General features: G+C 38.9%; 1 protein-coding gene across 3 annotated transcripts in view; it reads right to left on the reverse strand.

Moving 5' to 3' along the window:
- TMOD3 (tropomodulin 3) overlaps nt 1-24313 on the reverse strand; it is an 87518-nt gene that overhangs the window by 47651 nt on the left and 15554 nt on the right. The window lies entirely within an intron of this gene.

Below are 24313 nucleotides of genomic sequence, written 5' to 3' on the forward strand. Positions count from 1 at the left end.
TCCATTAAAACAGCTTCTTGATAGTACTTAGATTTCCTGATAACTGAGTTTTAGGGGGGAAGAATTTATGTATCAAAATATAATTTTTTCCATCAATGGTTTTCAAATGAGTGCTACCAGAGTACTTTGTTTAAGCACAGTATGTTTGAGGTATGCTTGTTTTGCTATAAACTGCTTAGAAGAACATTATTTTCTGACTCAGTGTAGAGGGGATATTAATATACTTTCCACAGGAGAAGTGGCCATTGGAAAAAAATGAGAAGGTGCATTTTAAAAATATTTTTGATAAGGCATTTTTTCCTTCTAATTTATATTTTGCTGCATTATGAAAATAATACATTTATTTGGCATAGTAATCTAGGTTCCAAGTTGAAATAAAATTCTGAAGAAAGTGTACTGATTATTTTTTAAATATGAAATATTATATATATTCTAAACAATACATACTAACATTCTTATTAGGAAAAGGCATCTTTAAAGGAAAAAAAAAAACAACATAGCATTCTGAAAATGCTTTTGAAAAAAACGCAATACTGTGCTGCGATATGTCATCCACTGACCGGAAAGACTGGTCAGGTGGGTCTGGTGATAGGAAAGGATCTCACCATTTCCTCACCCTGTCCGTCCCTCCCAAACAGCTCTGAAGTGACTCAAAAAGCAGCATCTTTCCAGATACAGCAGAACTGTACCACAGGAAAAAAATACTTAAAATAAGAACCACAAAAAGTGTGAAATAAAAATGAAGTATTTCTATAAATTCTAGCTACATATGTGGATCATTTGTCTCACAAATGTTTCTGTGTGATTAAGAAATAATCCTGAGACTTAGCGATGTGGCTAAATTTTTCTCGGCTGTAAAACGCCCAGTACTTTAAAGCTGGGATATACTTTCTACTCCCTTCTCCCAATTTCTCCTAACTTAATATTTTTACTAATACATTTTCCTCCTCAAACTAGCAACACTTTATGGATCCTTTTATGTGTTTTCATCTCCTACGAAGAAAGGAAGGTTCACTACAGGGGTCTGTCAGCTAGCAAACATCTGGGTCCAATAACAAGCAAATAAATGGAGCTGTACTTACACAGATGTTAAATTAGAGGCATTCTGTGTAACAGCCCTAGATGGGTCTGGCTTACACCTGTTCTGCTGGCACCTCATCTGATTTAGCAGCAACCATGGATTATTTTTCGCTTTTTTGAACACATAATTATTATCATTATTGTCATTACTAAGCTTGGTAAACCTCCTCTGTACTTCCAACTTTAAGAATACATGCTTACCAAGCATCCAGGGAGTGTATCTTCTCAACTAAAAACAATAAAGTTTGTGGGGACTATTCAATAGAAGGTATCAGCACTTTCAAATATATTAACCATAAAATGCAATTTTAAAGAAGGTGGCAGTTAACTACAGGGGAAAAAATAGAAAACATTTTGAAAAAATACTTTCTTTATTAAAGTATCAGTGATATGGTATTTGAGACAGATAAGGGTAAGAAACTGATAAGTACATGAATATGTACTAAGAGTAATCAGCTTTTGCTATTTTTTAATGTTTGAACAATCAATTCAAAACGTCTTTAATGTAGTTTAACATATTTTTGAAGTTTATCAGTTCAGTTCAGTTACTCAGTCATATTTGACTCTTTGTGACCCTATGGACTGCAGCACGCCAGGATTCCCTGTCCATCACCAACTCCCAGAGTTTACTCAAACTCATGTCCATAGTGATGCCATCAACCATCTCATCCTCTGTCCTCCCCTTCTCCTCCTGCCTTCAATCTTTCCCAGCATCAGGATCTTTTCAAATGAGTCAGTTCTTCACATCAGGTGGCCAAAGCATTGGCGTTTCAGCTTCAGCATCAGTCCTTCCAATAAATAGTCAGGACTAATTTCCTTTAGGATGGACTGGTTGAATCTCCTTGCAGTCCAAAGGACTCTCAAGAGTCTTCTCCAACACCACAGTTCAAAAGCATCAATTCTTTGACACTCAGCTTTCTTTATAGTCCAACTGTCACATCCACACATGACTACTGGAAAAATCATAGCTTTGACTAGACGGACCTCTGTTGGCAAAGTAATGTCTCTGCTTTTTAATATTCTGTCTAGGTTGGTCATAGCTTTTCTTCCAAGGAGCAAGCATCTTTTAATTTCATGGCTGCAGTCACCATCTGCAGTGATTTTGTAGCCCCCAAAAATAAAAGTCTCTCACTGTCGATTGTTTCCCCATCTGCTTGCCATGAGGCTTATAGCATACAATAAAGCCAACACCTTGCTCAATAAATATTTTAAAGAAATAAGTATTAATTATTTTGAGCATCCCCTCACCTTACTCATAAGTGTTCCAGCTTGGGCCATAAAATAAACAGTCATCCTGTAAAAGTGGGGTTCAGCTGCTCACTGCTTAAAAGCCAGTAAAGAGGCAAGGCTGGGGAAAAGGACACTTTGCTTTATTTTGGATGCCAGCAGCTGGGGGTGGGGGGCTGTCCAAAGGCCAACCCCCACTCTCCCGGCCAACAATCAGTGGGCTAGAGCTTTTATAGGCCAAGGGAGGGGGCTACATACAGAAACAGCACAGTCACCTCTGACAGGCATCTGAAATTGGTCATTGGTGGTCTGATCAGCATCATCTTGATATGTTTTAAGTACAGTTAATCTTTAGTTCCAGAGTTGGTTGGTTTCCATTTCTTAAGGCCAGCTCTTGGAATTGTGTCAACTTAAGTCTTGGCTATAATCTGGTCATCATGTAACTAACTTCTCCACCTGGTGGGGGTTTCAGTATCTATGACAGCTCACAGGACATGGCTCAAAACATTATCTACAGCCCTTGTGTGTGTGTCAGTCATGTCTGACCCTTTGCAACCCCATGGACTCTAGCTTGCCAGGCCCCTCTGTTCCTGGAATTTACTGTAGCTTACAGTAAAGAATTTGCCTGCAGTGCAGGAGACCTGGGTTCAATCTCTAGTTCAGGAAGATCCCTGGAGAAAGGAATGGCTACCCACTGCAGTATTCCTGCCTGGAGAATTCCAGGGACAGAAGAGCCTGGTGGGTTACAGTCCATGGGGTAGTAAAGGGTCAGACACAATTGAGTGACTAACACATACATACAGCCCTTGAGGAGGAACTGAAAGTCCTTGACTTTGCTTAATGGCTAAACTAGTGTTATTTGGCCTCCTTTGACTGTTTTCCTTTGTTTCTTCATGTTCGCACTTCTCTGATTAAACTTATTCTTTAGCTAAATAGTTTCCACAGAAAAAAAAGCAGGTAGAGGACATGAAGGACAATATCCATAGGGTCCTGCTCCATTTCAATCTTACTAATAAGGTACCGTAACAGGCAATATGATAGGAACGAGGCATTAGGGGCAAAGGCAATGTTACATGCCACTCAGGATCTATAGGTTTGGAACATGACATCCCTTAAAGTGACTGAAGAGATTACTCCAAGAGATGGCTCCTTATCCCAAAGTAAAATCTGTCACACAAAGCACTGAATGGTATTGCTTAAAGATTAATAAAATGAACATAATGAGAACATACAACCCAGCCTCAGAAAGAGAACAATACTAGTACTCTCATGTTCCCCTTTCCATCCTTTCCTCTAGAAGTAGTAGCCAGAAGAAGTATTGAATTTTGAATTAATCATTCTCTTACTTTCTTTACAGTTTTACCTCAAATGTACATATCTTTAAACAGTTTTAGTTTTGCTATTTTTGGTACATATACACATGTGGACTTGTACATTATGTATCTTATCTTTTTCCTGATATATTTATTTAATTTTAAAAATTTCTTACAATGCTGTGTTGGTTTCTGCCATACAACAATGCAAATCATCCATAATTATACAAACATTCCCTCCCTACCCTCCCACATCCCATCCCTCCAGGTCGTCACAGAGCACAAGACTGGGCTCCCTGTGCTACAAGCAACTTCTCACTAGCCATCCATCCTGCACCTGATAGTGGGTATATGTTGATGCTTGCTTTATTCATCTCACTCTCCCTCCCCACACTGTGTCCACAAGTATGACTTGCTTTTTATACTCAACATTGCTTTGCGTTCATATTTAGAGCTGAAATTCCTTCCTTTTCATTTCTATATAATGTTCCAATGTATAAATGGACATCTGAAGACCTGCAGTCTTTCCTGCTCTATTTTTCTGCTGTGAAATAGGCTGCTTGTTGCCTATTTAGCTGGTACACAAGTGCAAGAGTTTCTCCAAGTTGTCCAAAGCTAGGAATGGAATTGCTGGGACAAGGGTATGGTATTACCAACTTTACTAGGTAATGTTAAACTATTTTCAAAGTGGTTGTACCAATTTAGATTCCTGGAAGATTCAGTGCATGACAATTCATGTTGTTCATCCTTGCTAACTACTGATATTATCAGAGGTGGGGTATTTTTACCCACTCTGGTGGATATGAAATGATATTTCACTGTGGTTTTAATTTGCATTTTGCTAAGTTGTGATGAGGCTGTGCCTCTTTTTATGTTCTTGGCCTTCATCACTTAGACACAGTGGTGTTCCTTACTCTATGAAGAACCTCTGCCCATTTTTATATTGTGTTATCTTTAAAAAACAGGATAGATGCTCTTTACCATATTCTGGATACTAATCTTTGTCAGTTACATATTTCAAATCTCTTCTTCCATTTTAACTCTTACTAATTTATTAAGGTATTTCTTGGGGAAAACATATCAAAATGTTTTTTCAGTTATCTAAGGAATTTACTTCCTTGGCTTGTTTTTTCCTTTTCAAAGCAATGCAAAGGCATTTCCTTTAGGTTCAGACTATGGAATTTTGCCAAGAGGCAAGAACTTCCAGGTAGTTCATCCTACCTAACGTTGCTCAAAACTCACCAAAAGCGTTCAGATTCCTAACCTGATTGTACCTCTTATCCTTCACTGAGGATTAGCTGTGTAGTGACAATATGCCAAGCATTAGCAAGAGAAGCTTCGAACTTCTTAGGAAGGGAAGCTCTGGAAGCTGTGCTTAGCTCTGCTTTCTGTCCATGGATAACATGTCCTCTCTTGCTTGCCCTTTGACATCTGTGTATTGGAAGGAGAACAAATGCTAAATGGTTTCAACCAGTGTCCTAGAGGAAGTATCTTAAATCTACACTGAGTCTACAGGAACCTCTTGTAATCGCCAAGCTAATGTAAAATCCATTTAATAAAAATACACTTCACAATTTACACAGTACAGGAATAGATTTTTTTTTTTAACATAATAGTCTCATAGTCATTTTTTTTAAAGATTGTATATAAGCAAAAGTTAGTTTTGCCAATTAGGTAAACTTTCAGGCAGAAGTAGAAAATTTTTAAACTTGAAATTCTGGTATGATCAGACTCTTTAATTCTCTATCCTTGACTCATTTTTTGGAGCAACAGTTTTCAAGTTTTAGAGTGAATCAGAACCCCCTGGAGGGCTTGTTAGAACGTCACCCTGAGGCCCCACCCCAGGTTTCCTGATTAAGTAGGTCGAGGGGTAGGGCTGAAAAGCTGCATTTTTAACAAGCTGCCAGCTGGTGCTGATGCAGTCGGTCTGGAACCAGGCTTTGAGAGTCACTGCTCTGCTCTGGAGGAGCCGGCTGTATACATTCTGACAGCCGGATGGCTCATCCTCCTGGCAGCTGTCTTGCCCTGCTCACAGGCTGGAGAGCTCTGTTAGAACAGCCCCAAAGTCTAGAGGGGCTGTTGCCAGGATGCGGTTCTCTTTTCACTCCACCACTGCTCCCCTGGATTCAGCTATTGGAAGCAATACCAAGGAACACAGGGAAACTCCTGGAATGTTCCGCCAAAAGCCTTCATTCCATTAACCAACTTCTTTTCAGTTATTACCTGTCTCTAGAATCCTTCTCCTTTTCCACACATGACTTCCAGATGGATTGTCAGCCATCTCATTTGACAGATGTTTAAAATTTTAGCTTTCTATTTAGATTTTTTAATAGCTATATTCTAGATCTTTGGGATCACTTTAAATGAAGCACTATTATGAGATTCCAGATGCCATATTTACATTTATATTTATCATTGCATTAGCACCAGGTAGAACTGCTTTAATTGTTCTTGTGGAAAATTCATAAGGAGATGGGAAAACCAGACCACCTGACCTGCCTCCTGAGAAATCTGTATGCAAGTCAAGAAGCAACCGTTAGAACTGGAGATGGAACAACAGACTGGTTCCAAATCGGGAAAGGAGTGGTCAAGGCTGTATATTGTCACCCTGCTTATTTAACTTATATTCAGAGTACATCATGAGAAATACAAGCTGGAATCAAGATTGCTGGGAGAAATATCAATAACCTCAGATATGCAGATGACACCACACGTAGAGCAGAAAGCAAAGAAGAACTAAAGAGCCTCTTGATGAAAGTGAAAGAGGAGAGTGAGAGTTGGCTTAAAACTCAACATTCAGAAAACTAAGATCATGGCATTGGGTCCCATCACTTCATGGCAAATAGATGGGGAAACAATGGAAACTGTGACAGACTTTACTTTGCTGGGCTCCAAAATCACTGCAGATGGTGTCTGTAGCCATGAAATTAAAAGATGGTTGCTCCTTGGAAGAAAAGTTATGACCAACCTAAAGAGCATATTAAAAAGCAGAGACAGTACTTTGCCAACAAAGGTCCATCTAGTCAAAGCTATGGTTTTCCCCATAGTCATGTAAGGATGTGAGAGTTTGACTATAAAGAAAGCTGAGCGCTGAAGAACTGATGCTTTTGAACTGTGGTGTTGGAGAAAGACTGTTGAGAGTCCCTTGGATTCAAGGAGATCCAACCCGTCCATCTTAAAGGAAATCGGTCCAGAATATTCATTGGAAGGACTGATGCTGAAGCTGAAACTTCAATACTTTGGCCACCTGATGCGAAGAACTGACTCACTGGAAAAGATTGAAGGCAGGAGGAAAAGGGGAGGACAGAGGATGAGATGATTGGATGGCATCACCAACTCGATGGACATGAGTTTGAGTAAACTCCAGGAGTTGGTGATGGACAGGGAAGCCTGGTGTGCTGCAGTCCATGGGGTCACAAAGCGCTGGACACAACTGAGTGACTGAACTGAACTGAATACACAGGCAGTTTTAATACCTAAATGATGCATTTGCACAAAATGGAGACAAAGTACTATGTAACCAAAGGATGCTCTGAGGTTCAAATACAGAAAAATAGTAGGAAGACTTATGTTCGCACATGGCAGATGGTTGGAGAGGCATAATGAATTTATACAGAACTTGAAGCAGTCAGTACCATATTCCCATTGATGGCAATTTAGTTTTTGCAAAAATAATCAATTAACACTAGGATCTACAATAATTTAAGAGAAATACCTCTCTACTTAACCAGTGTCCAGTTATTCTCCTTTAGTTTCACTTTTTTTCTAAAATAGAGTTAGATCTTGACACTATTTAAAAAACAACTGGCATACAATGGGCAAAGATAGCCTCTTCAAACTGGACAACTACATGTAAAAGAATGAAATTAGAATACTTCCTAACACCACACACAAAGATAAACTCAAAATGGATTAAAGACCTAAATGTAAGACCAGAAACTATATAAAACTCTTAGAGGAAAACATAGGCAGAATACTCGATGACTAAATCAAAGCAAGATCCTCTATGACCTACCTCCTAGAGTAAGGGAAATAAAAATAAACAAGTGAAACCTCAGTTCAGTTCAGTTGCTCAGTCGTATCTGACTCTTTTCGACCCCATGGACTGCAGCACGCCAGGCTTCCCTATCCATCACCAACTCCCGTAGTTTACTCGAGCTCATGTCCATTGATCTGGTGATGCCATCCAACCGTCTCATCTTCTGTCATCCCCTTCTCCTCCTGCCTTCAATCTTGAGGAGTCAGTTCGCATCAGGTGGCCAAAGTATTCAGCTGAAGTTTCAGCTTCAGCATCAGTCCTTCCAATGAATATTCAGGACTGATTTCCTTAGGACGGACTGGTTGGATCTCCTTGCAGTCCAAGGGACTGCAACACCACATTAAGTGGGACCTTATTAAACTTACCTGGAGAAGAAACTGGCAACCCACTCCAGTATTCTTGCCTGGAAAATCCCATGGATGGAGGAGCCTGGTAGGCTACAGTCCATGGTGTCGCAAAGAGTCGGACATGACTGAGCTACTTCACTTTCACTTATTAAACTTAAAAGCTTTTGTGTTGAGGTTTGACAGAAAACAACAAAATTCTGTAAAGCAATTATCCTTCAATTAAAAAAATGAATTTTTAAAAAAAAAGGCTTTTGCACAGCAAAGGAAACCACAAACAAGGTGAAAAGACAACCCGCAGAATGGGAGAAAATAACAGCAAATGAAACAACTGACAAAGGATTAACTCCCAAAATATACAAGTGGCTCATACAAGTCAATACCAGAAAAACAAACAACTCAATCAAAAAGTGGGGAAAAGACCTAAACAGACATTTCTCCAAAGAATACACAGAGATGGTAACAAACACGTGATGAAAAGATGCTCAACATCACTCATTATTAGAGAAATGCAAATCAAAACTACAATGAGATATTACTTCACACCAGTCAGAATGGCCATGATCAAAAAGTTTATAAACAGTAAATGGTGGAGAGGATGTGGAGAAAAGGGAACCCTCTTGAACTGTTGGTGGGAATGTAAATTGATAGGCCACTAAGGAAGACGGTACAGAGATTCCTTAAAAAACTAGTAATAAAACCACCATATGACCCAGCAATCCTATTTTTAGGCATATACCCTTAGGAAACCAAAATTCAAGAAGAAACATGTACCTGAATGTTCACCGCAACACTATTTACAACAGCTAGAACATGGAAGCAAACTAGATGTCCATTGACAGATGAATGGATAAAGAAGCTGTGGTACATATATATGAAATATTACTCAGCCATAAAAAGGAACACATTTGAGTCAGTTCTAATGAGGTGGATGAACCCAGAGCCTATTGTACAAAGTAAAGTATGTTGGAAAGAGAAAGATAAATATCATATACTAACACACATATATGGAAACTAGAAAGATGGTACTGATGAAATTATTTGCAGGGCAGCAATGGAGACACAGACATAGGGAACAGACCTGCGAATGTGGTGGGGGGAGGGGAGGAAGGCGAGGGGGAGACGTATGGAGAGAGTAACATGGAGACTTACATTATCATATGTAAAACAGACAGCCAACAGGAATTTGCTATAAAACTCAGAGAACTCAAACAGGGGCTCTGAAACAACCTAGAGAGGTGGGATGGGGAGGGAGGTGGGAGGGAGGTTCAAGAAGGAGGGGATATATGCGTACTTATGGCTGATTCATGTTGATGTTTGGCAGAAACCAACAAAATTCTGTAATGCAATTATCCTTCAATTAAAAAATAAATTAATTTTTAAAATTCTTCCAGTAAAAAAAAAAAAAAGGACCAAAAAAACCCCCACAACTGGAATTACATGATTCAGAGTTACATTCTTTTAATATATGAGGAGTTAACCCTCATTTCATCACTATTTCAATAGGCAGGCTCTGGGTTCAGCCTCTTATCTCTTCTCTCTTTAATGCACACATGTGGTCATGTGCTCTGGTTCAAAAATCTAAGTCTCACAGTATCTTCAATGGGATAAGGTAAAGTACAGGGTCGTTTGGCCTGCTGCCTATTTTTGTAAATAACGTTTTACTGGAACATACTCGCAGTCACACTCTTATGTATTGTCTGTGGTTGCTCTTGCGCTACAATGGCAGAGTTGAGTAAATACAACAGAGACCCATATGGTGTGCCAAACCTGAAGTATTTACTATCTGGTCCTTCAAAGAAAACATTTGCCAACTCCTGACTTACCAGATAAAACCCAAACTCCTCAACATGAGATACGAAGTTTACAAACGGATCCCAGCTAGCTTTCCAACATTATTTCTGGCTGCTGACCATCACATAGCCTATATGCCAAACAGTCCCTAAAGTTTTAGGTCTCTATGCCTTTGCTTATTTCCCTCTCTCCACAATGAATGCACTCTTTCTCATCTTCCTCTGTCCTCAAATCCTTACATATTCTTTAAGGCCTAAGTAAACGTCATACATATCATCCTGGACATTTTCTCTGCTCTCCATTCCCACCCCCAGGAATGATCTTCAACTGATAAGATCAACATACAAGGATGAAAAGAGAATGTTTCCCAAAAAAGTAGAACAAATGACTCTAGAATGGTTGTAACATAACCACAGAAAGAAAGGGTTGCCATGCAGATATAAGAAAATGGGGTTCATTAAACAAGATTTGGCCATGTTCATTCAGCACAAGGAAAGCTCAGTGTCCTAATCAGCAGATGTGATTGGCTAGTTCCCACTGCAGTTATAAGCCTTGTAGGAAGCAGCTCAGATGGCCAATGCTTAATGTCATTCAATATTTACTCAGTTCCCCTTATTCTTCTCTGTGCTCACCAAGTAATCTAATTAAAACTTGGCTATTCACATAGCTTTCCTCACTGTAAATTAATAAACTCATGTTTGACTGAAGCACCAGTCTCTTATAAGCGTGGTTAGTACGGGCCATTTTTTAAGAAATCAGGCACCTACTGATGGATTGAAATCAGGTCTCTGCAAAAACAAAGCTGAGGACCACCACATGAAATTCTATCCCAGGGTTTGCTGGCCAACTACTTATAAACACACCCTCTATCTCAAGTCAAAACAACAGTGACAGTGTATTCAGTCATTGTCTGTCTGTCTTGCTGGACTCTGTGAGTCCCTTGCAGAAGAGATTCTCTCCCAGAGCTCATTTCTTACTGGGATGCCATCAAGAGGCACAATACTTGGTTATTCATAGGGAAGACAATTTTGATTTAACTGGATCATGTATCACTCTCCCCTTTCCTTTTTTTGGTAGTCCCTCTACATGCCCCTTTCTGTACTGTTCATGGCGTTCTCGAGGCAAGAATACTGAAGTGGTTTGCGATTCCCTTCTCCAATGGACCACATTTTGTCAAAACTCTCCCATGACCCATCTGTCTTAGGAGGTGGCCCTGCACAGCATGGTTCATAGCTTCACTGAGTTACACAAGGCTGTGATCCATGTGATCATTTTGCTTAGTTACCTGATGTGAAGAGTCAACACATTGGAAAAGACTTTGATGCTGGGAAAGATTGAGAGCAGGAGGAGAAGGGGGCGACAGAGAATGAGATTGTTGGATGGCACCACTACATCAATGGACATGAGTCTGAGCAAACACTGGGAGATAGTAAAAGACAGGGAAACCTGGCGTGCTGCAGTCCATGGGATCCCAAAGAGTCAGACACAATTTACTGACTGAACAACAACTACCTGTCCCAGATATCTACAATCTCCTTGTTCCCAAATTGGGAAAGAAGTACAACAAGGCTGTGTATTGTCACCCTGCTTGTTTAACTTATATGCACAGTACATCACATGAAATGCCAGGCTGGATGAATCACAAGCTGCAACCAAGATTGCCGGGAGAAATATCAGCCACCTCAGACTACGCAGATGATACCACGCTAACGGCAGGAAGTAAAGAACTAAAGAGCCTCTTGATGAGGGTGGAAGAGGAAAGTGCAAAAACTGGCTTGAAACTCAGTATTTTAAAAACTAAGAACATGGTATCCAGTCCCATCACTTCATGGCAAATAGAAGGGAAATATGTGGAAGCAATGACAGATTTTATTTTATTGGGCTCCAAAAACACTGTGGACGGTGACTGCAGCCATGAAATTAAAAGACAATTGCTCTTGGCAGGAAAGCTATGACAAACCTAGACAGTGTTAAAAAGCAAAGACATCACTTTGCCGACAAGGGTTCACTATAGTCAAAGCTATGGTTTTTCCAGTAGTCGTGTACAGATATGAGAACTGGACCATGAAGAAGGCTTAGCACTGAAGAATTGATGCTTTTTGAACTGTGGTGCTGGAGAAGACTCTTAAGAGTCCCTCGGACTGCAGGGAGATCAAACCAGTCAATTTCATTTCCTAAAGGAAATCAACCCTGAATATTAATTGGAAGGACTAATGCTGAAGCTGAAGTTCCAATACTTTGGCCACTTGATGAGAAGAGCTGACTCACTGGAAAAGACACTGATGCTGGGAAAGACTGAAGGCAGAAGGAGAAGGAGGCACCAGAGGATGAGATGGTTAGACAGCATTACTGACTCAATGGACATGAATCTAAGCAAATTCCAGGAGAGACTGGAAGACAGAGGAGCCTAGTGTACTGCAACCCATGGGGTCGCAAAGAGTTGGACACGACTTAGCTACTGAAAAACAACAATCAGTCTTTCCATACTTCTGCTAATTCTTTACAGCCTCTGCATTAGTCATCTTTTCTTTACTATCAAAACATTCAGAATTCTCTGCTGTCTAATCTTCCCCAGTTAAAACAAAAGAAAGAACATCTGATTATCAGTGACCAGACCTCTGAAATGAAACACATGCCCTGATGAAGATTTGATTTTGAGTAAAGAAATGAATTTCCTCCTTGCGGAATACCAAGCCTCACTCTTCAGATGTGCTGGGCTTAAGACTGTGTGTCTTTTCCTCACTGGCTTCTCCTAGGACCCACTGGTACTGAACTAACCTGGTCCACCAGATTAGAAACTTTTTTTTTTCTGTTTCAAGATTCCCAGATGATTATTTGCTTTCCAATATATTTACTGTTCATTCAACAAATATTTTTGAATATCTCCTGCACCAGAAATTGACTTGTTCCAGACAACAGGCAGGAGTAGTATACAAGACAGCCAAGTTCCTTGCTCCAATTTAGTTTAAAGGTAGCAGAAAGACAAAAACAATGAACAAAAGACCCAAGGTAATAATAACATATATGATAAGAAAAACCTAGGACAATGCTATAGATGACATGAGGGTCAGAAAAGTTACTTTAAGTGGTTTTGATGACTGTTCTGAAAGGTGACTTTTCAGCCAAGATCTAAAAGTCTCTTGCAACTTTCTCAACCTAGGACTCTCCTAACAGTAGTAATCTAGGTGAGAAGCAGTGATGGCTTTGCTTGAATTTATAGCTGTGAAGACAGAAGTGGAAAAAAACATGTAATGTATTTTAGAAGCAAAGTTAAAAGGACTTGTTCATAGACTGGCAGTAAGGAGATAAGGACAAGAGACGCCTGAAGGGCTGACCCCTGTGCTAATTTCAGTTTGTATTTAATAAACTTTTTGTTGTTCTATACTTATTTTTCCTGAAGAGCTGAACATGGCCCTATGCTACCTATATTTCTAGGTCTGGGAAAAAAAAAAAGGTTTTTGGTTAATAGCTTCATAATGATTTGTTTTGAGATCCACATTGTAAATTGTTTTAATAAATTTTCAACAAACTAATAATAATAATAATAACCAACTAACCCACCCAAATAAACCAATTAAAAATTACTAAATAAAACTGCTGGCTATGGCTTGGTGGCCCAGTGATTAGGATTCTGGGCTTTCTCTGCTGTGGCCCAGGTTCAATCCCTGGTCCAGAAAATGAGATCCTGCAAGATAGAGCTCAGTCTAAAAAGTGAAACAAGCAAATATCTGCCATGATTTTTTTTAAAAAATACTACACAACTACTGCTCCTAACTTACTTTCTCGCCAATATTTTTGACAATTATTGTCGAACTGCTGAGGAAGAGGCAATCATGAATTTGGCACACAGCAATCCCTGTGATTTCAAGATCCACACAGCTGACTCTTCCAACACCCAGTTTGAGTTCCTTGACTTTCTTCTGAGGGTCTGGTCCTCTGCCCTATATTAGCTCTACAGTCCCATGGCTGTAACCTAATGCTAATCATTACCAATAATTATATCCCTCCATAACTCAATTTCTTTAATCTTCTATCTCTCTTGGGAACTCTTTTATCAAAACCCCAATCCTAGTTAAAACGCTCTTCCTACCCCTCACCTGTACCAGACTGGAAGATAGAGCACGAAAAAAACACACGAACTGACTAACCATATTTAATATTTATCACCCTACTAACATCAAACTAGTGGGTAATCCCATTGTATTTCCCTGGTCCAGTCACTCTCTCACAATCAAATATGACTATTTTACTTCTTATTTTCTTTACTTTCTTATTTTCCCTCAAACCTTTAATATTTCTTACCTATCACTCTCAGATGAAGATTCCACCTTAATATTTCACTAAGAATATTGAAGCAATCATAAAAGGATATGTAAGTTCCCACTGCTACATCTACCAACTGACCTGAATGTGTACCCATAAGTCTACTTTCCTTCTTGTTTTCATAAGCTGTTGAGACTCTTTATTTACGGCCAATCCCATAGTCCGTGACAAGATCCCATTCATGCTCATATATACATTATTACTCCAATAAGTTGACCTTTCTCAACAGCATCATGACCATCATCACACAGATAGGAACATACCTTCCAAATTAAAAACAAACATTCCTTTGACTTTATATCCCCCCCAGACACTTCACATCTCCCTCTCAACTATTTCTTTACTCTTTATAGCAAAATTCCTCAAAAGAACTATTTGGTTTTGGTACCCCACATTGCCGCCCTCTTATTCTACCTTCTTCAATCTGGTGTTCATTCCTAGCACTTACTCCACCCAAATTGATCTTGTCAGCAATAACCTGCATGGTGCCAAATCCAACTGTCAATTCTTGAAGCAGCATCTGATAAGAGATCACGCTTTTCATCCCAAAACACTTTTCTCACTTGGCTATGGTGCCATTATTTTCTCTTGGTCTCCTCGTATCTCGGCTGCCTCACCTCATTCTCCTTTGCTAGTTTCTCCTCGTCTTCCTAGGACTTACGATAGCCTCTCTTCTATACTTACTCCCCAGGTGACTTCATATACTGACAACTCCTGGATTTGTATCTTTAATTTGGACCTCTCTCCCAAACTCCAGACTTAAAAATTTCTACCTATGTAACATTTCTACTTGGATGGCTTACAGATATCTCAAACACATATATACTAACAGACTCTTAATTTTTTCCCCCCAGACCTACTACTCCCGCCATGTTTTTACCATTTAATAAACAGCAACTCAGTCAAATCTTGGAGTTAACTTGGACTTCTCTCACACTCCGCATCTGATCCATCAAACATTTGGCTCTATCTTTAAAACATCATGGACTTACCATCTCCACTGCTTCCACTTTGGTCTAAGTCATCATTATCTGTTTCCTGGGCTATTGCAATCCCCTCCTAACTGGGGCTCCTGCAGGCCCATATAGCCTGTAGTCTATTTTCAGCAAAGGTAGCACAGGTACCTTATTCTTTTTAAGTTTTTATTGAGATTATATATAGATTCACATGCAGTTGCAAGAAGCAACACAGAGGGATCCCTTGAACATGTTGTCCAGTTTTTTCTGACAGTAATATATATATTCATATTAATACATATATTACATATATATTATATATTATACATACATATATATGTATTATACATATACACATACATGTATATATTATATACATATAATAACTTATATGTAGAGTACATCATGAGAAATGCTGGGCTGGAGGAAGCACAAGCTGGAATCAAGATTTCTGGGGAAAATATCAATAACCTCAGATATGCAGATGATACTACCCTCATGGCAGAAAGTGAAGAGGAACTCAAAAGCCTCTTGATGAAAGTGAAAGTGGAGAGTGAAAAAGTTGGCTTAAAGCTCAACATTCAGAAAACGAAGATCATGGCATCCGGTCCCATCACTTCATGGGAAATAGATGGGGAAACAGTGGCTGACTTTGTTTTGGGGGGCTCCAAAATCACTGAAGATGGTGACTGCAGCATTGAAATTAAAAGACGCTTACTCCTTGGAAGGAAAGTTATGACCAACCTAAACAGCATGTTAAAAAGCAGAGACATTACTTTGCCAACAAAGGTCCGTCTAGTCAAGGCTATGGTTTTTCCAGTGGTCATATACGGATGTGAGAGTTGGACTGTGAAGAAAGCTGAGCGCCAAAGAATTGATGCTTTTGAACTGTGGTGTCGGAGAAGACTCTTGAGAGTCCCCTGGACTGCAGGGAGATCCAACCAGTCAATCCTAAAGGAGATCAGTCTTGGATGTTCATTGGTAGGACTGATGTTGAAGCTGAAACTCCAATACTTTGGCCACCTGATGCGAAGAGCTGACTCACTGGAAAAGACCCTGATGCTGGGAAAGATTGAGGACAGGAGGAGAAGGGGACGACAGAGGATGAGATGGGTGGATGGCATCACAGATTCAATGGACATGGGTTTGGGTGGACTCCAGGAGTTGGTGATGGACAGGGAGACCTGGTGTGTGGCAGTTCATGGGGTCGCAAAGAGTTGGACACAACTGAGCGACTGAACTGAACATTTTGCAAAGCTATAGTATATCACAATGAACATACTGACACTGACATAGCCCACTGATCTTAGTCTGATTTTCCAGTTTTACTTATGCTCATATTTGTGTATATGTGTATAGTATGTTCCATACAATTTTATTATCTTTTAGGTTTGTGTGCCTACCACTACAGTCAAGATACTGAATAGTTTCAACATCACAAAGATTCCCCATGTTATCCTTTTATAACCACACCCATCTCCTTCTCTAATTCTATCAAACAACATTTGATGCCCTCCATTTCTAAAATTAAGAAATGCCCTCCATTTCTAAAATTAAGTCATTTTAAAAAAGGTTATATACATAGAATCACACAATATGCAACCTTAGGGATCTGGCTTTTATCATTAAGCATAAATTCCTAAAGATTCATCCAAGATGTTCTGTATCAATAGTTCACTTTAAAAAGTTATATTCCATGGTATGTATTTTCTGCAGTTTAACCATTCAGATGTTGAAAGACAGTTCTTGACTATTACAAATAAAGTATCTATGAACATTTGTGTATAGGTTCTTGTGTGAATTGGCTGGATTCCATTAACTGTGCTGCTCACATCTTCTAATGTCATCTCATCTCAATCAGAATAAAAACCAAATGGCTTTCCAATGATCCACACAGCTGTACAACATCCCAGCTCCCCCAACCCAAGTCCCAACACATCTCCAATCATTCTTCACTTTGTTCACATCACTTGAGCAACATTTATCTTCTTGTTCTTCCTCCAACAAACCAGGCGTACTCCTGCCTGAGGGCTTTTCCACTTGCTGTTCCTTCTACCTGGAAAAATCTTCCTTAAAACGGCTAAATGACCTGTTGTTTCACTTCTTTAAGATCTTTGCTTAACAAGCAACAAAAGTTTGCTGTATTGCACAGGAACTATAGTCAGTATCTTGTAATAACCTATAATGGAAAATAATATATGCACATGTGTAACTGATTCACCTTGCTGTGTACCTGAAACACTGTAAGTCAACTATACTTCAATAAAATAAATATATTAAGAAAAAAAATCTCTGCTTAAATATCAACTGATTTGAGAGGAGTTCTCTGTCCACTACATATAAAATAACAACTCCCACAGGCTCCTCCACTACTGTACGAGGCATTCTCTACTTTCTTACCCTATATTTCTCTCTATATTATCTAACATGCTATGTATTATCTATATCTTGTCACTAAAACCTAAACTATATTCCATCAAGGACTTTGCTTTGTTTCGTGCTACATCAAGAATACATCATGGCACAGGCCAAAACTAAAAAATAACAAACATATCTAATCTTAAGACTAAGGGTAAACTTACGAAAGTCACGTTAAGTCAACCTGGAGTCATTCAGGATTACTGAAACACTAACCTTTTACCTTTAAAGGACAGTAGCTTTGTTCAGGATGTTTCTTCCTAGATCAAATATAAGTTAAGAAGTTGCTTAAGAAATAAATCCAGGCTTATTTACTAAGAAGCAAATAAATTAAGCTAAAAATTAATAGGAAAATTAACATTTGATTGAGCTAACTCTGTATTTTTAGCTTTTTTTCCTCAAAATTTGCCTTTTTCAAAATAAAAATACTAATACCTACAAGCATAGCCAAAACAAAAAAGAATGACAATACCAAGTACTGTTAAGAATGACAATATCAAATACTGGCAAGGATGTGGAGCAACTGATATGCATAATTTGCTAACAGAATGCAAATTGAGTCAACCAGTTTAGAATACCCACACCACAATGGTGTAGCAATTGCCAGTCCCATATTTCCACTCTTTCCAAAAACCATATATAAGAAATTGGTATCCTCTGCTCAGAGACACTGTGTTTAGCTAGCATAGCTCTCTCTCTAATTACAGTAGGTATTAAATTCAGGTTTGTCTTTTGTTTCAGGTACTGACTATTGGCTGGTAGTCTTATCCTTTTATGCTAAAGAAAATTTAATGACTACACATTTCTTTTTAACCAATAAAAGTATTTCAATGTTGATACATATTAGATAACAGTACTCAGGATCAAAATATTCTCTCTGGATACATATCTATTAGTCTTTTGAATTGAATATGGTTCATCATCCAAAACTTGTTAAGTATCTGATTCAGTATGTTTTGGTTAAAAAAAATTCAAATCAACATTCCTTTTTCATTCTTGTTTGGGCCTGGCTTCAAAAATAACCTGGAAACAATTTTAAAATAAGCTATCTCTAACATTTAAAGCATCTAAATCTGTCCTATTTAGTGTCAGCCCTGAGTTTCAACTCTGCTGGTTTGAGGAACATTCCCTTTGATGGAGAAGGCTGGAGTAAAGAAAGTCCTCTATTCCTGGCATTTGCTAAAGCACAGGAATATCTGTTAGGAATACTGTGCAGCAGATTCCTCAACTGCAGGAGTTTAAAAGTCTCACAGGTCATTTCCTTTTTATGAGCTTATGATTCTAGATAACAGTATAACCAAAAAATGTACTTTGGACACCACTGTGTCCAAAATACTATGCATACCATATTTACCTTCTAAAAAATAAAAACCATTTTATTTTAGGTGTATATAATGTATATTACTTTTGTAGTAAATAAGACATTTTTTAAAGGAAATAATTGGATGTTAAATCTTTCTATTCTGTTCACTGCCTCTTTTATACCATGAAGCATAAAAGGCAGAGTGTTAAATAATGATTTTTGTGGCATTCACAGGATGCTACAGTTGACCTAGATGTGGGTACATCTGAGTGAGGAAGTTGCTCAGCACACAGAAGTTTGAGAAAATGGTAGTTGATTATTCTGTGTAAAAGTTCCATGGAAACTTACCAACCTTCACTAAGTAGGAGATTAGTTAAGCAGCTCTTTCTTGCCATTGTAACTGATGTTATCTTGATTTTTTTTAAAAAATGAGGTCTACAGACCCACCCCAAAAGCACAAGGAAAGAATATAAAGTCTGGAGACTGAGGGCAGTCCAGAAAAACTTGTTAGGGCCAGAACAAAAAAGAGATTAAACTGGAAGCAGGTTATCCAGTGTGACCTTAAGGGCAAAAGCAACCAGGTCATTTCTGTGACTATTAGGAGAAATACTTCATAGGTTATTCATACCACTTCAAAAACAATCTTTCAACAAGACTCTACTGAGAGACCTTGTGGCTCCTATGGGAGCACCCCCACTTCCTTTTCTGGTTCAAAGTAGCCAAGCCAGCTCCCAGTTGTAGCCCACCTCCTCTCGATCTATTCTTGGTGTAGTTGCAGCATCAGAGATCCAAGGCAAGGTCAGAAAGGAACCCACTCTATTTGGATGAATGCCACATCAACCACGCCCTTAGCAAACCCAGTTTATAAGTACCAAATATTTTTCAGTCTTCTTTTTGGTTTGTTTAATGGACTGGGTAAACAAGGAAATGTTCAAGCTTTTCTAAAAGTTACTGTAAACTCAAAAAAACCTTAAAATAGAAATGACATCATAAACAAGTCTCTCAGGGTATTAAGGTTACAGAGCTCTTTATCTCTGTTGGTTAACCTAAAGGATCCTTCTACCAGTCACACTGCGGACAAAACCAAATATGAGGTGACTTGCAGGAAAAGCGTATCAGTGCTCAGCCATCAGTCAAAATGCTGCATTCACTCCAAGTATACAATGGAGAGACTGAGAGTTTTCTCTCTCTCTCTCCCAAGGGAAGTATTGCTATGACTCATTCTTCCTCTCGCAAGAATTTTCTTAATACACCGAGTTAGTAAGCAATGAACTAGATACTAAATCCTAAAATAAACTAGGCTAGATCTAAAAGAAATCATGCTGAGATCAAGCTGAGTTTTATGCAGTGAGCAAAAAGGTGAACAGCAACATCTTTCCTCAGTCTCACCCTTTTGAATTTCTTGGGCTTCAGACCAGATTTTTTCCTTCATTCTGAAAAACTCCTTTTCAGCCTTACCAATTTCCCCATCTTCAAATCAGTAAATGTATTTGTATACATTTATTAAGTGCCAATTACATTTAATGTGCTGTCCAGGAGAAGGCATACACTGGACGTAAGCGGGTGGGATATAGGGAGAGGAAAAGGACCATGAAAATGAAAGGAAAAGAATTTCAGATAATTCCATAAACAGATTGCTATTCTCTCTCCCCATTTTATGTTTCTCAAACTGGAATTTTTAAAAATTAATTTATTTATTTGAATTGGAGGCTAATTACTTTACAATATTGTGGTAGTTTCTGCCATACATTGACACGAATCAGTCACGGGTGTACATGTGTCCCCCATCCCGAACCCCCCTCCCCATCCCATCCCTCTGGGTTGTCCCAGTGCACTGGCTTTGAGTGCCCTGCTTCATGATTGAACTTGGACTGGTCATCTATTTCACATATGGTAATATAAATGTTTGAATACTATTCTCAAATCATTCCACCCTTGCCTTCTCCCACACAGTCCAAAAGTCTGTTCTTTACATCTGTGTCTCTTGTGCTATCTCACATATAGGGTCTTCATTACCATCTTTCTAAATTACATATATATGCGTTAATATACTGTATCAGTGTTTTTCTTTCTGACTTATTACTTCACTCTGTCTAATAGGCTCCAGTTTCATCCACCTCACTAGAACTGATTCAAATGCGTTCTTCTTAATAGTTGAGTAATATTCCATTGTAAATATGTACCAAAGCTTTCTTATCCATTCGTCTGCTGATGGACATCTAGGTTGCTTCCATGTCCTAGCTATTGTAAACAGTGCTGCAATGAGCATTGGGATGCACATGTTTCTTTCAATTCTGGTTTCTTTGGTTTGTATGCTCAGCAGTGGGGCTGCTGGGTCGTATGGCAGTTCTATTTCCAGTTTTTTAAGGAATCTCCACATTGTTCTGCATAGTGGCTGTACTAGCTTACATTCCCATCAACAGTGTAAGAGGGTTCCCTTTTCTCCACACCCTCTCCAGCATTTATTGTTTGTAGACTTTTTGATAGCAGCCATTCTGACTGGCGTGAGATGGTACCTCATTGTGGCTTTGATTTGCATTTATCTGATGAGTGATGTTGAGCATCTTTTCATGTGTTTGTTAGCCATCTGTATGTCTTCTTTGGAGAAATGTCTGTTTAGTTCTTCAGCCCATTTTTTGATTGGGTCATTTATTTTTCTGATATTGAGCTGCATGAGCTGCTTGTATATCAAACTGGATTTTTTTAAAAATTTTATTATTGGAGTATAATTGCTTTACAATGTAGTGTCAGTTTTTGCTGTACAACAAAGTGAATCAGCGATATGTATACATATATCTCCTCCCTCTTGAGCCTCCCTCCCACCCCACCCCACATCCCATCTTGCTAGGTCATCACAGAGCACCAAGTTGAGCTTCCTGTGCTATATGCATCTTCCCACTAGCTAGCTATTTTACACATGGTAGTGTATATATGTCAATGATAATCTCCAAATTTGCCCTACCCTTTCCTTCCCCTGCTGTGTCCACATGTCTTTTCTTCACCTCTGCGTCTCCATTCCTGCTCTGCTAATAAGTTCATCTGAACCATTTTTCTAGATTCCATGTATATGCATTAATATATAACATTTGTCAAACTGAAATCTAAAGATCATAAGAATCAAAGACATGGCAAAAACAGGGCACAGAGGCCATAATATTCAACTGCAGATTTAATGATAAATGCAGATTCAAACTCAACACTGTAAAGTTTTCTTCAGATACACTGCTGAGCTCTCTCAATATGCCAATGTGGAGACCAGCAAGCGGGGCACACAATGAAAGTAAATCTGATTCTCCCTCAGACCCTCTTGCCACTTTCCATCCTAAGAGTACAGCCCAGGTGGTACATTAGATGAACCCATCACTGGGATGTCTCTTCACTTCTCCTTCTCCACTCCCTTTTAACATCCACTGGTATATACAACCCTATCCTACAGCAATGCTATGTATCAATAATTGTGCCACAGAAAAGGATTAAGAAGTACATCATTCACTGTTTAACTGAAAATGTGTTTCTATAGAAAAATATACTTCTGAATGAGGAAACTATCCTGGGATAAATCCACTATTCTCAAAAAAATGTGACTATATGAAGATGTACATAAGTGTTGCTATCAATACTTGCAGACCTGCTGACTAACATTTTTAATAAGGCATCAAAATACTTTGTGTGAAAGCTGTCTCAGCATTTGTGAGACTTAAAAAAGTGAAGGTTTTGGTAAAACATGGGACAAAGTGCTCTAAGGAATTATTAGAACTAATCTAAGCCATCAAAAAAGCTTAAAAACCAAGAGAGTTCCAGAAAAACATCTATTTCTGCTTTATTGACTATGCCAAAGCCTTTTACTGTGTGGATCACAATAAACTGTGGAAAATTCTGAAAGAGATGGGAATACCAGATCACCTTACTTGCCTCTTGAGAAACCTATATGCAGGTCAGGAAGCAACAGTTCGAACTGGACATGGAACAACAGAATGGTTCCAAATAGGAAAAGGAGTACGTCAAGGCTGTATATTGTCACCCTGCTTCTTTAACTTATATGCAGAGTACATCATGAGAAACGCTGGGCTGGAAGAAGCACAGCTGGAATCAAGATTGCCGGGAGAAATATCAAAAACCTCAGATATGCAGATGACACCACCCTTATGGCAGAAAATGAAGAGGAGCTAAAAAGCCTCTTGATGAAAATGAAAGTGGAGAGTGAAAAAGTTAGCTTAAAGCTCAACATTCAGAAAACAAAGATCATGGCATCTGGTCCCATCACTTCACAGGAAATAGATGGGGAAACAGTGTCAGACTTTATTTTTGGGAGCTCCAAAATCACTGCAGATGGTGACTGCAGCCATGAAATTAAAAGACGCTTACTCCTTGGAAGGAAAGTTATGACCAACCTAGATAGCACGTTGAAAAGCAGAGACATTACTTTGCCAGCAAAGGTCCGTCTGGTCAAGGCTATGGTTTTTCCAGTGGTCATGTATGGATGTGAGAGTTGGACTGTGAAGAAGGCTGAGCGCCGAAGAATTGATGCTTTTGAACTGTGGTGTTGAAGACTCTTGAGAGTCCCTTGGACTGCAAGGAGATCCAACCAGTCCATTCTGAAGGAGATCAGCCCAGGGATTTCTTTGGAAGGAATGATGCTAAGGCTGAAACTCCAGTGCTTTGGCCACCTCATGTGAATAGTTGACTCATTGGAAAAGACTCTGATGCTGGGAGAGATTTGGGGCAGAAGGAGAAGGGGATGACAGAGGATGAGATGGCTGGATGGCATCACTGACTCGATGGACGTGAGTCTGAGTGAACTCTGGGAGTTGGTGATGGACAGGGAGGCCTGGCGTGCTGCGATTCATGGGGTCGCAAAGAGTTGGACATGACTGAGCGACTGAACTGAACTGAAGCCATCAAAGTAAGCCCATATCCATAACATACACACAGAATACAGCTACTATTGTTATCTGTGTTGTGTACCGTGATACTTGTATCTGTAATTACAAAATAATGCACAATCTTGCCCAAAATGTCAACTAGTACAGGTGATATAACTGCTAGTGTTTTAATCCTTTCAGACCGGATTTTGTTTTGAACCAACAATCTCTAATAAAATTCATTCTTTCTAATAAAATTCTACTTTCCCCTACCTTTTTTGGAGGGTAGGTCTGGTTGTATTGTAATGAGGATAATATAGCAAGTTTTAAAAGTTTAATAGGAAAACTTTTCAGTCTTAAAAATAAGTGAAAAGAAAGTTCTCAGTTTTAGCTAGACTATAACTCAAGTCCCCTTTCTTTCCTAGAATGAGGAAAATTTTATTTCTAAACTGCCTGATGAAAACTTCTGAGTCTTTTCGGAAGACACAACAGGGAAAATGAAAAATTGAAGTATTGGGTTAGCAAAAAAGTTCCTTGGGTTTTCAAGTAAAAATAAAAGATACATTTTTCATTTTCACCAAGAATCTCATTGAACAACATATTCACCATTTTGTTTCACTACCTTCTGTCATTTTTCAAGGAACTTCATAATTC

This window comes from Bubalus kerabau, chromosome 10 (assembly GCF_029407905.1).
Source record: "Bubalus kerabau isolate K-KA32 ecotype Philippines breed swamp buffalo chromosome 10, PCC_UOA_SB_1v2, whole genome shotgun sequence".
Classification (NCBI taxonomy): domain Eukaryota; kingdom Metazoa; phylum Chordata; class Mammalia; order Artiodactyla; family Bovidae; genus Bubalus; species Bubalus kerabau.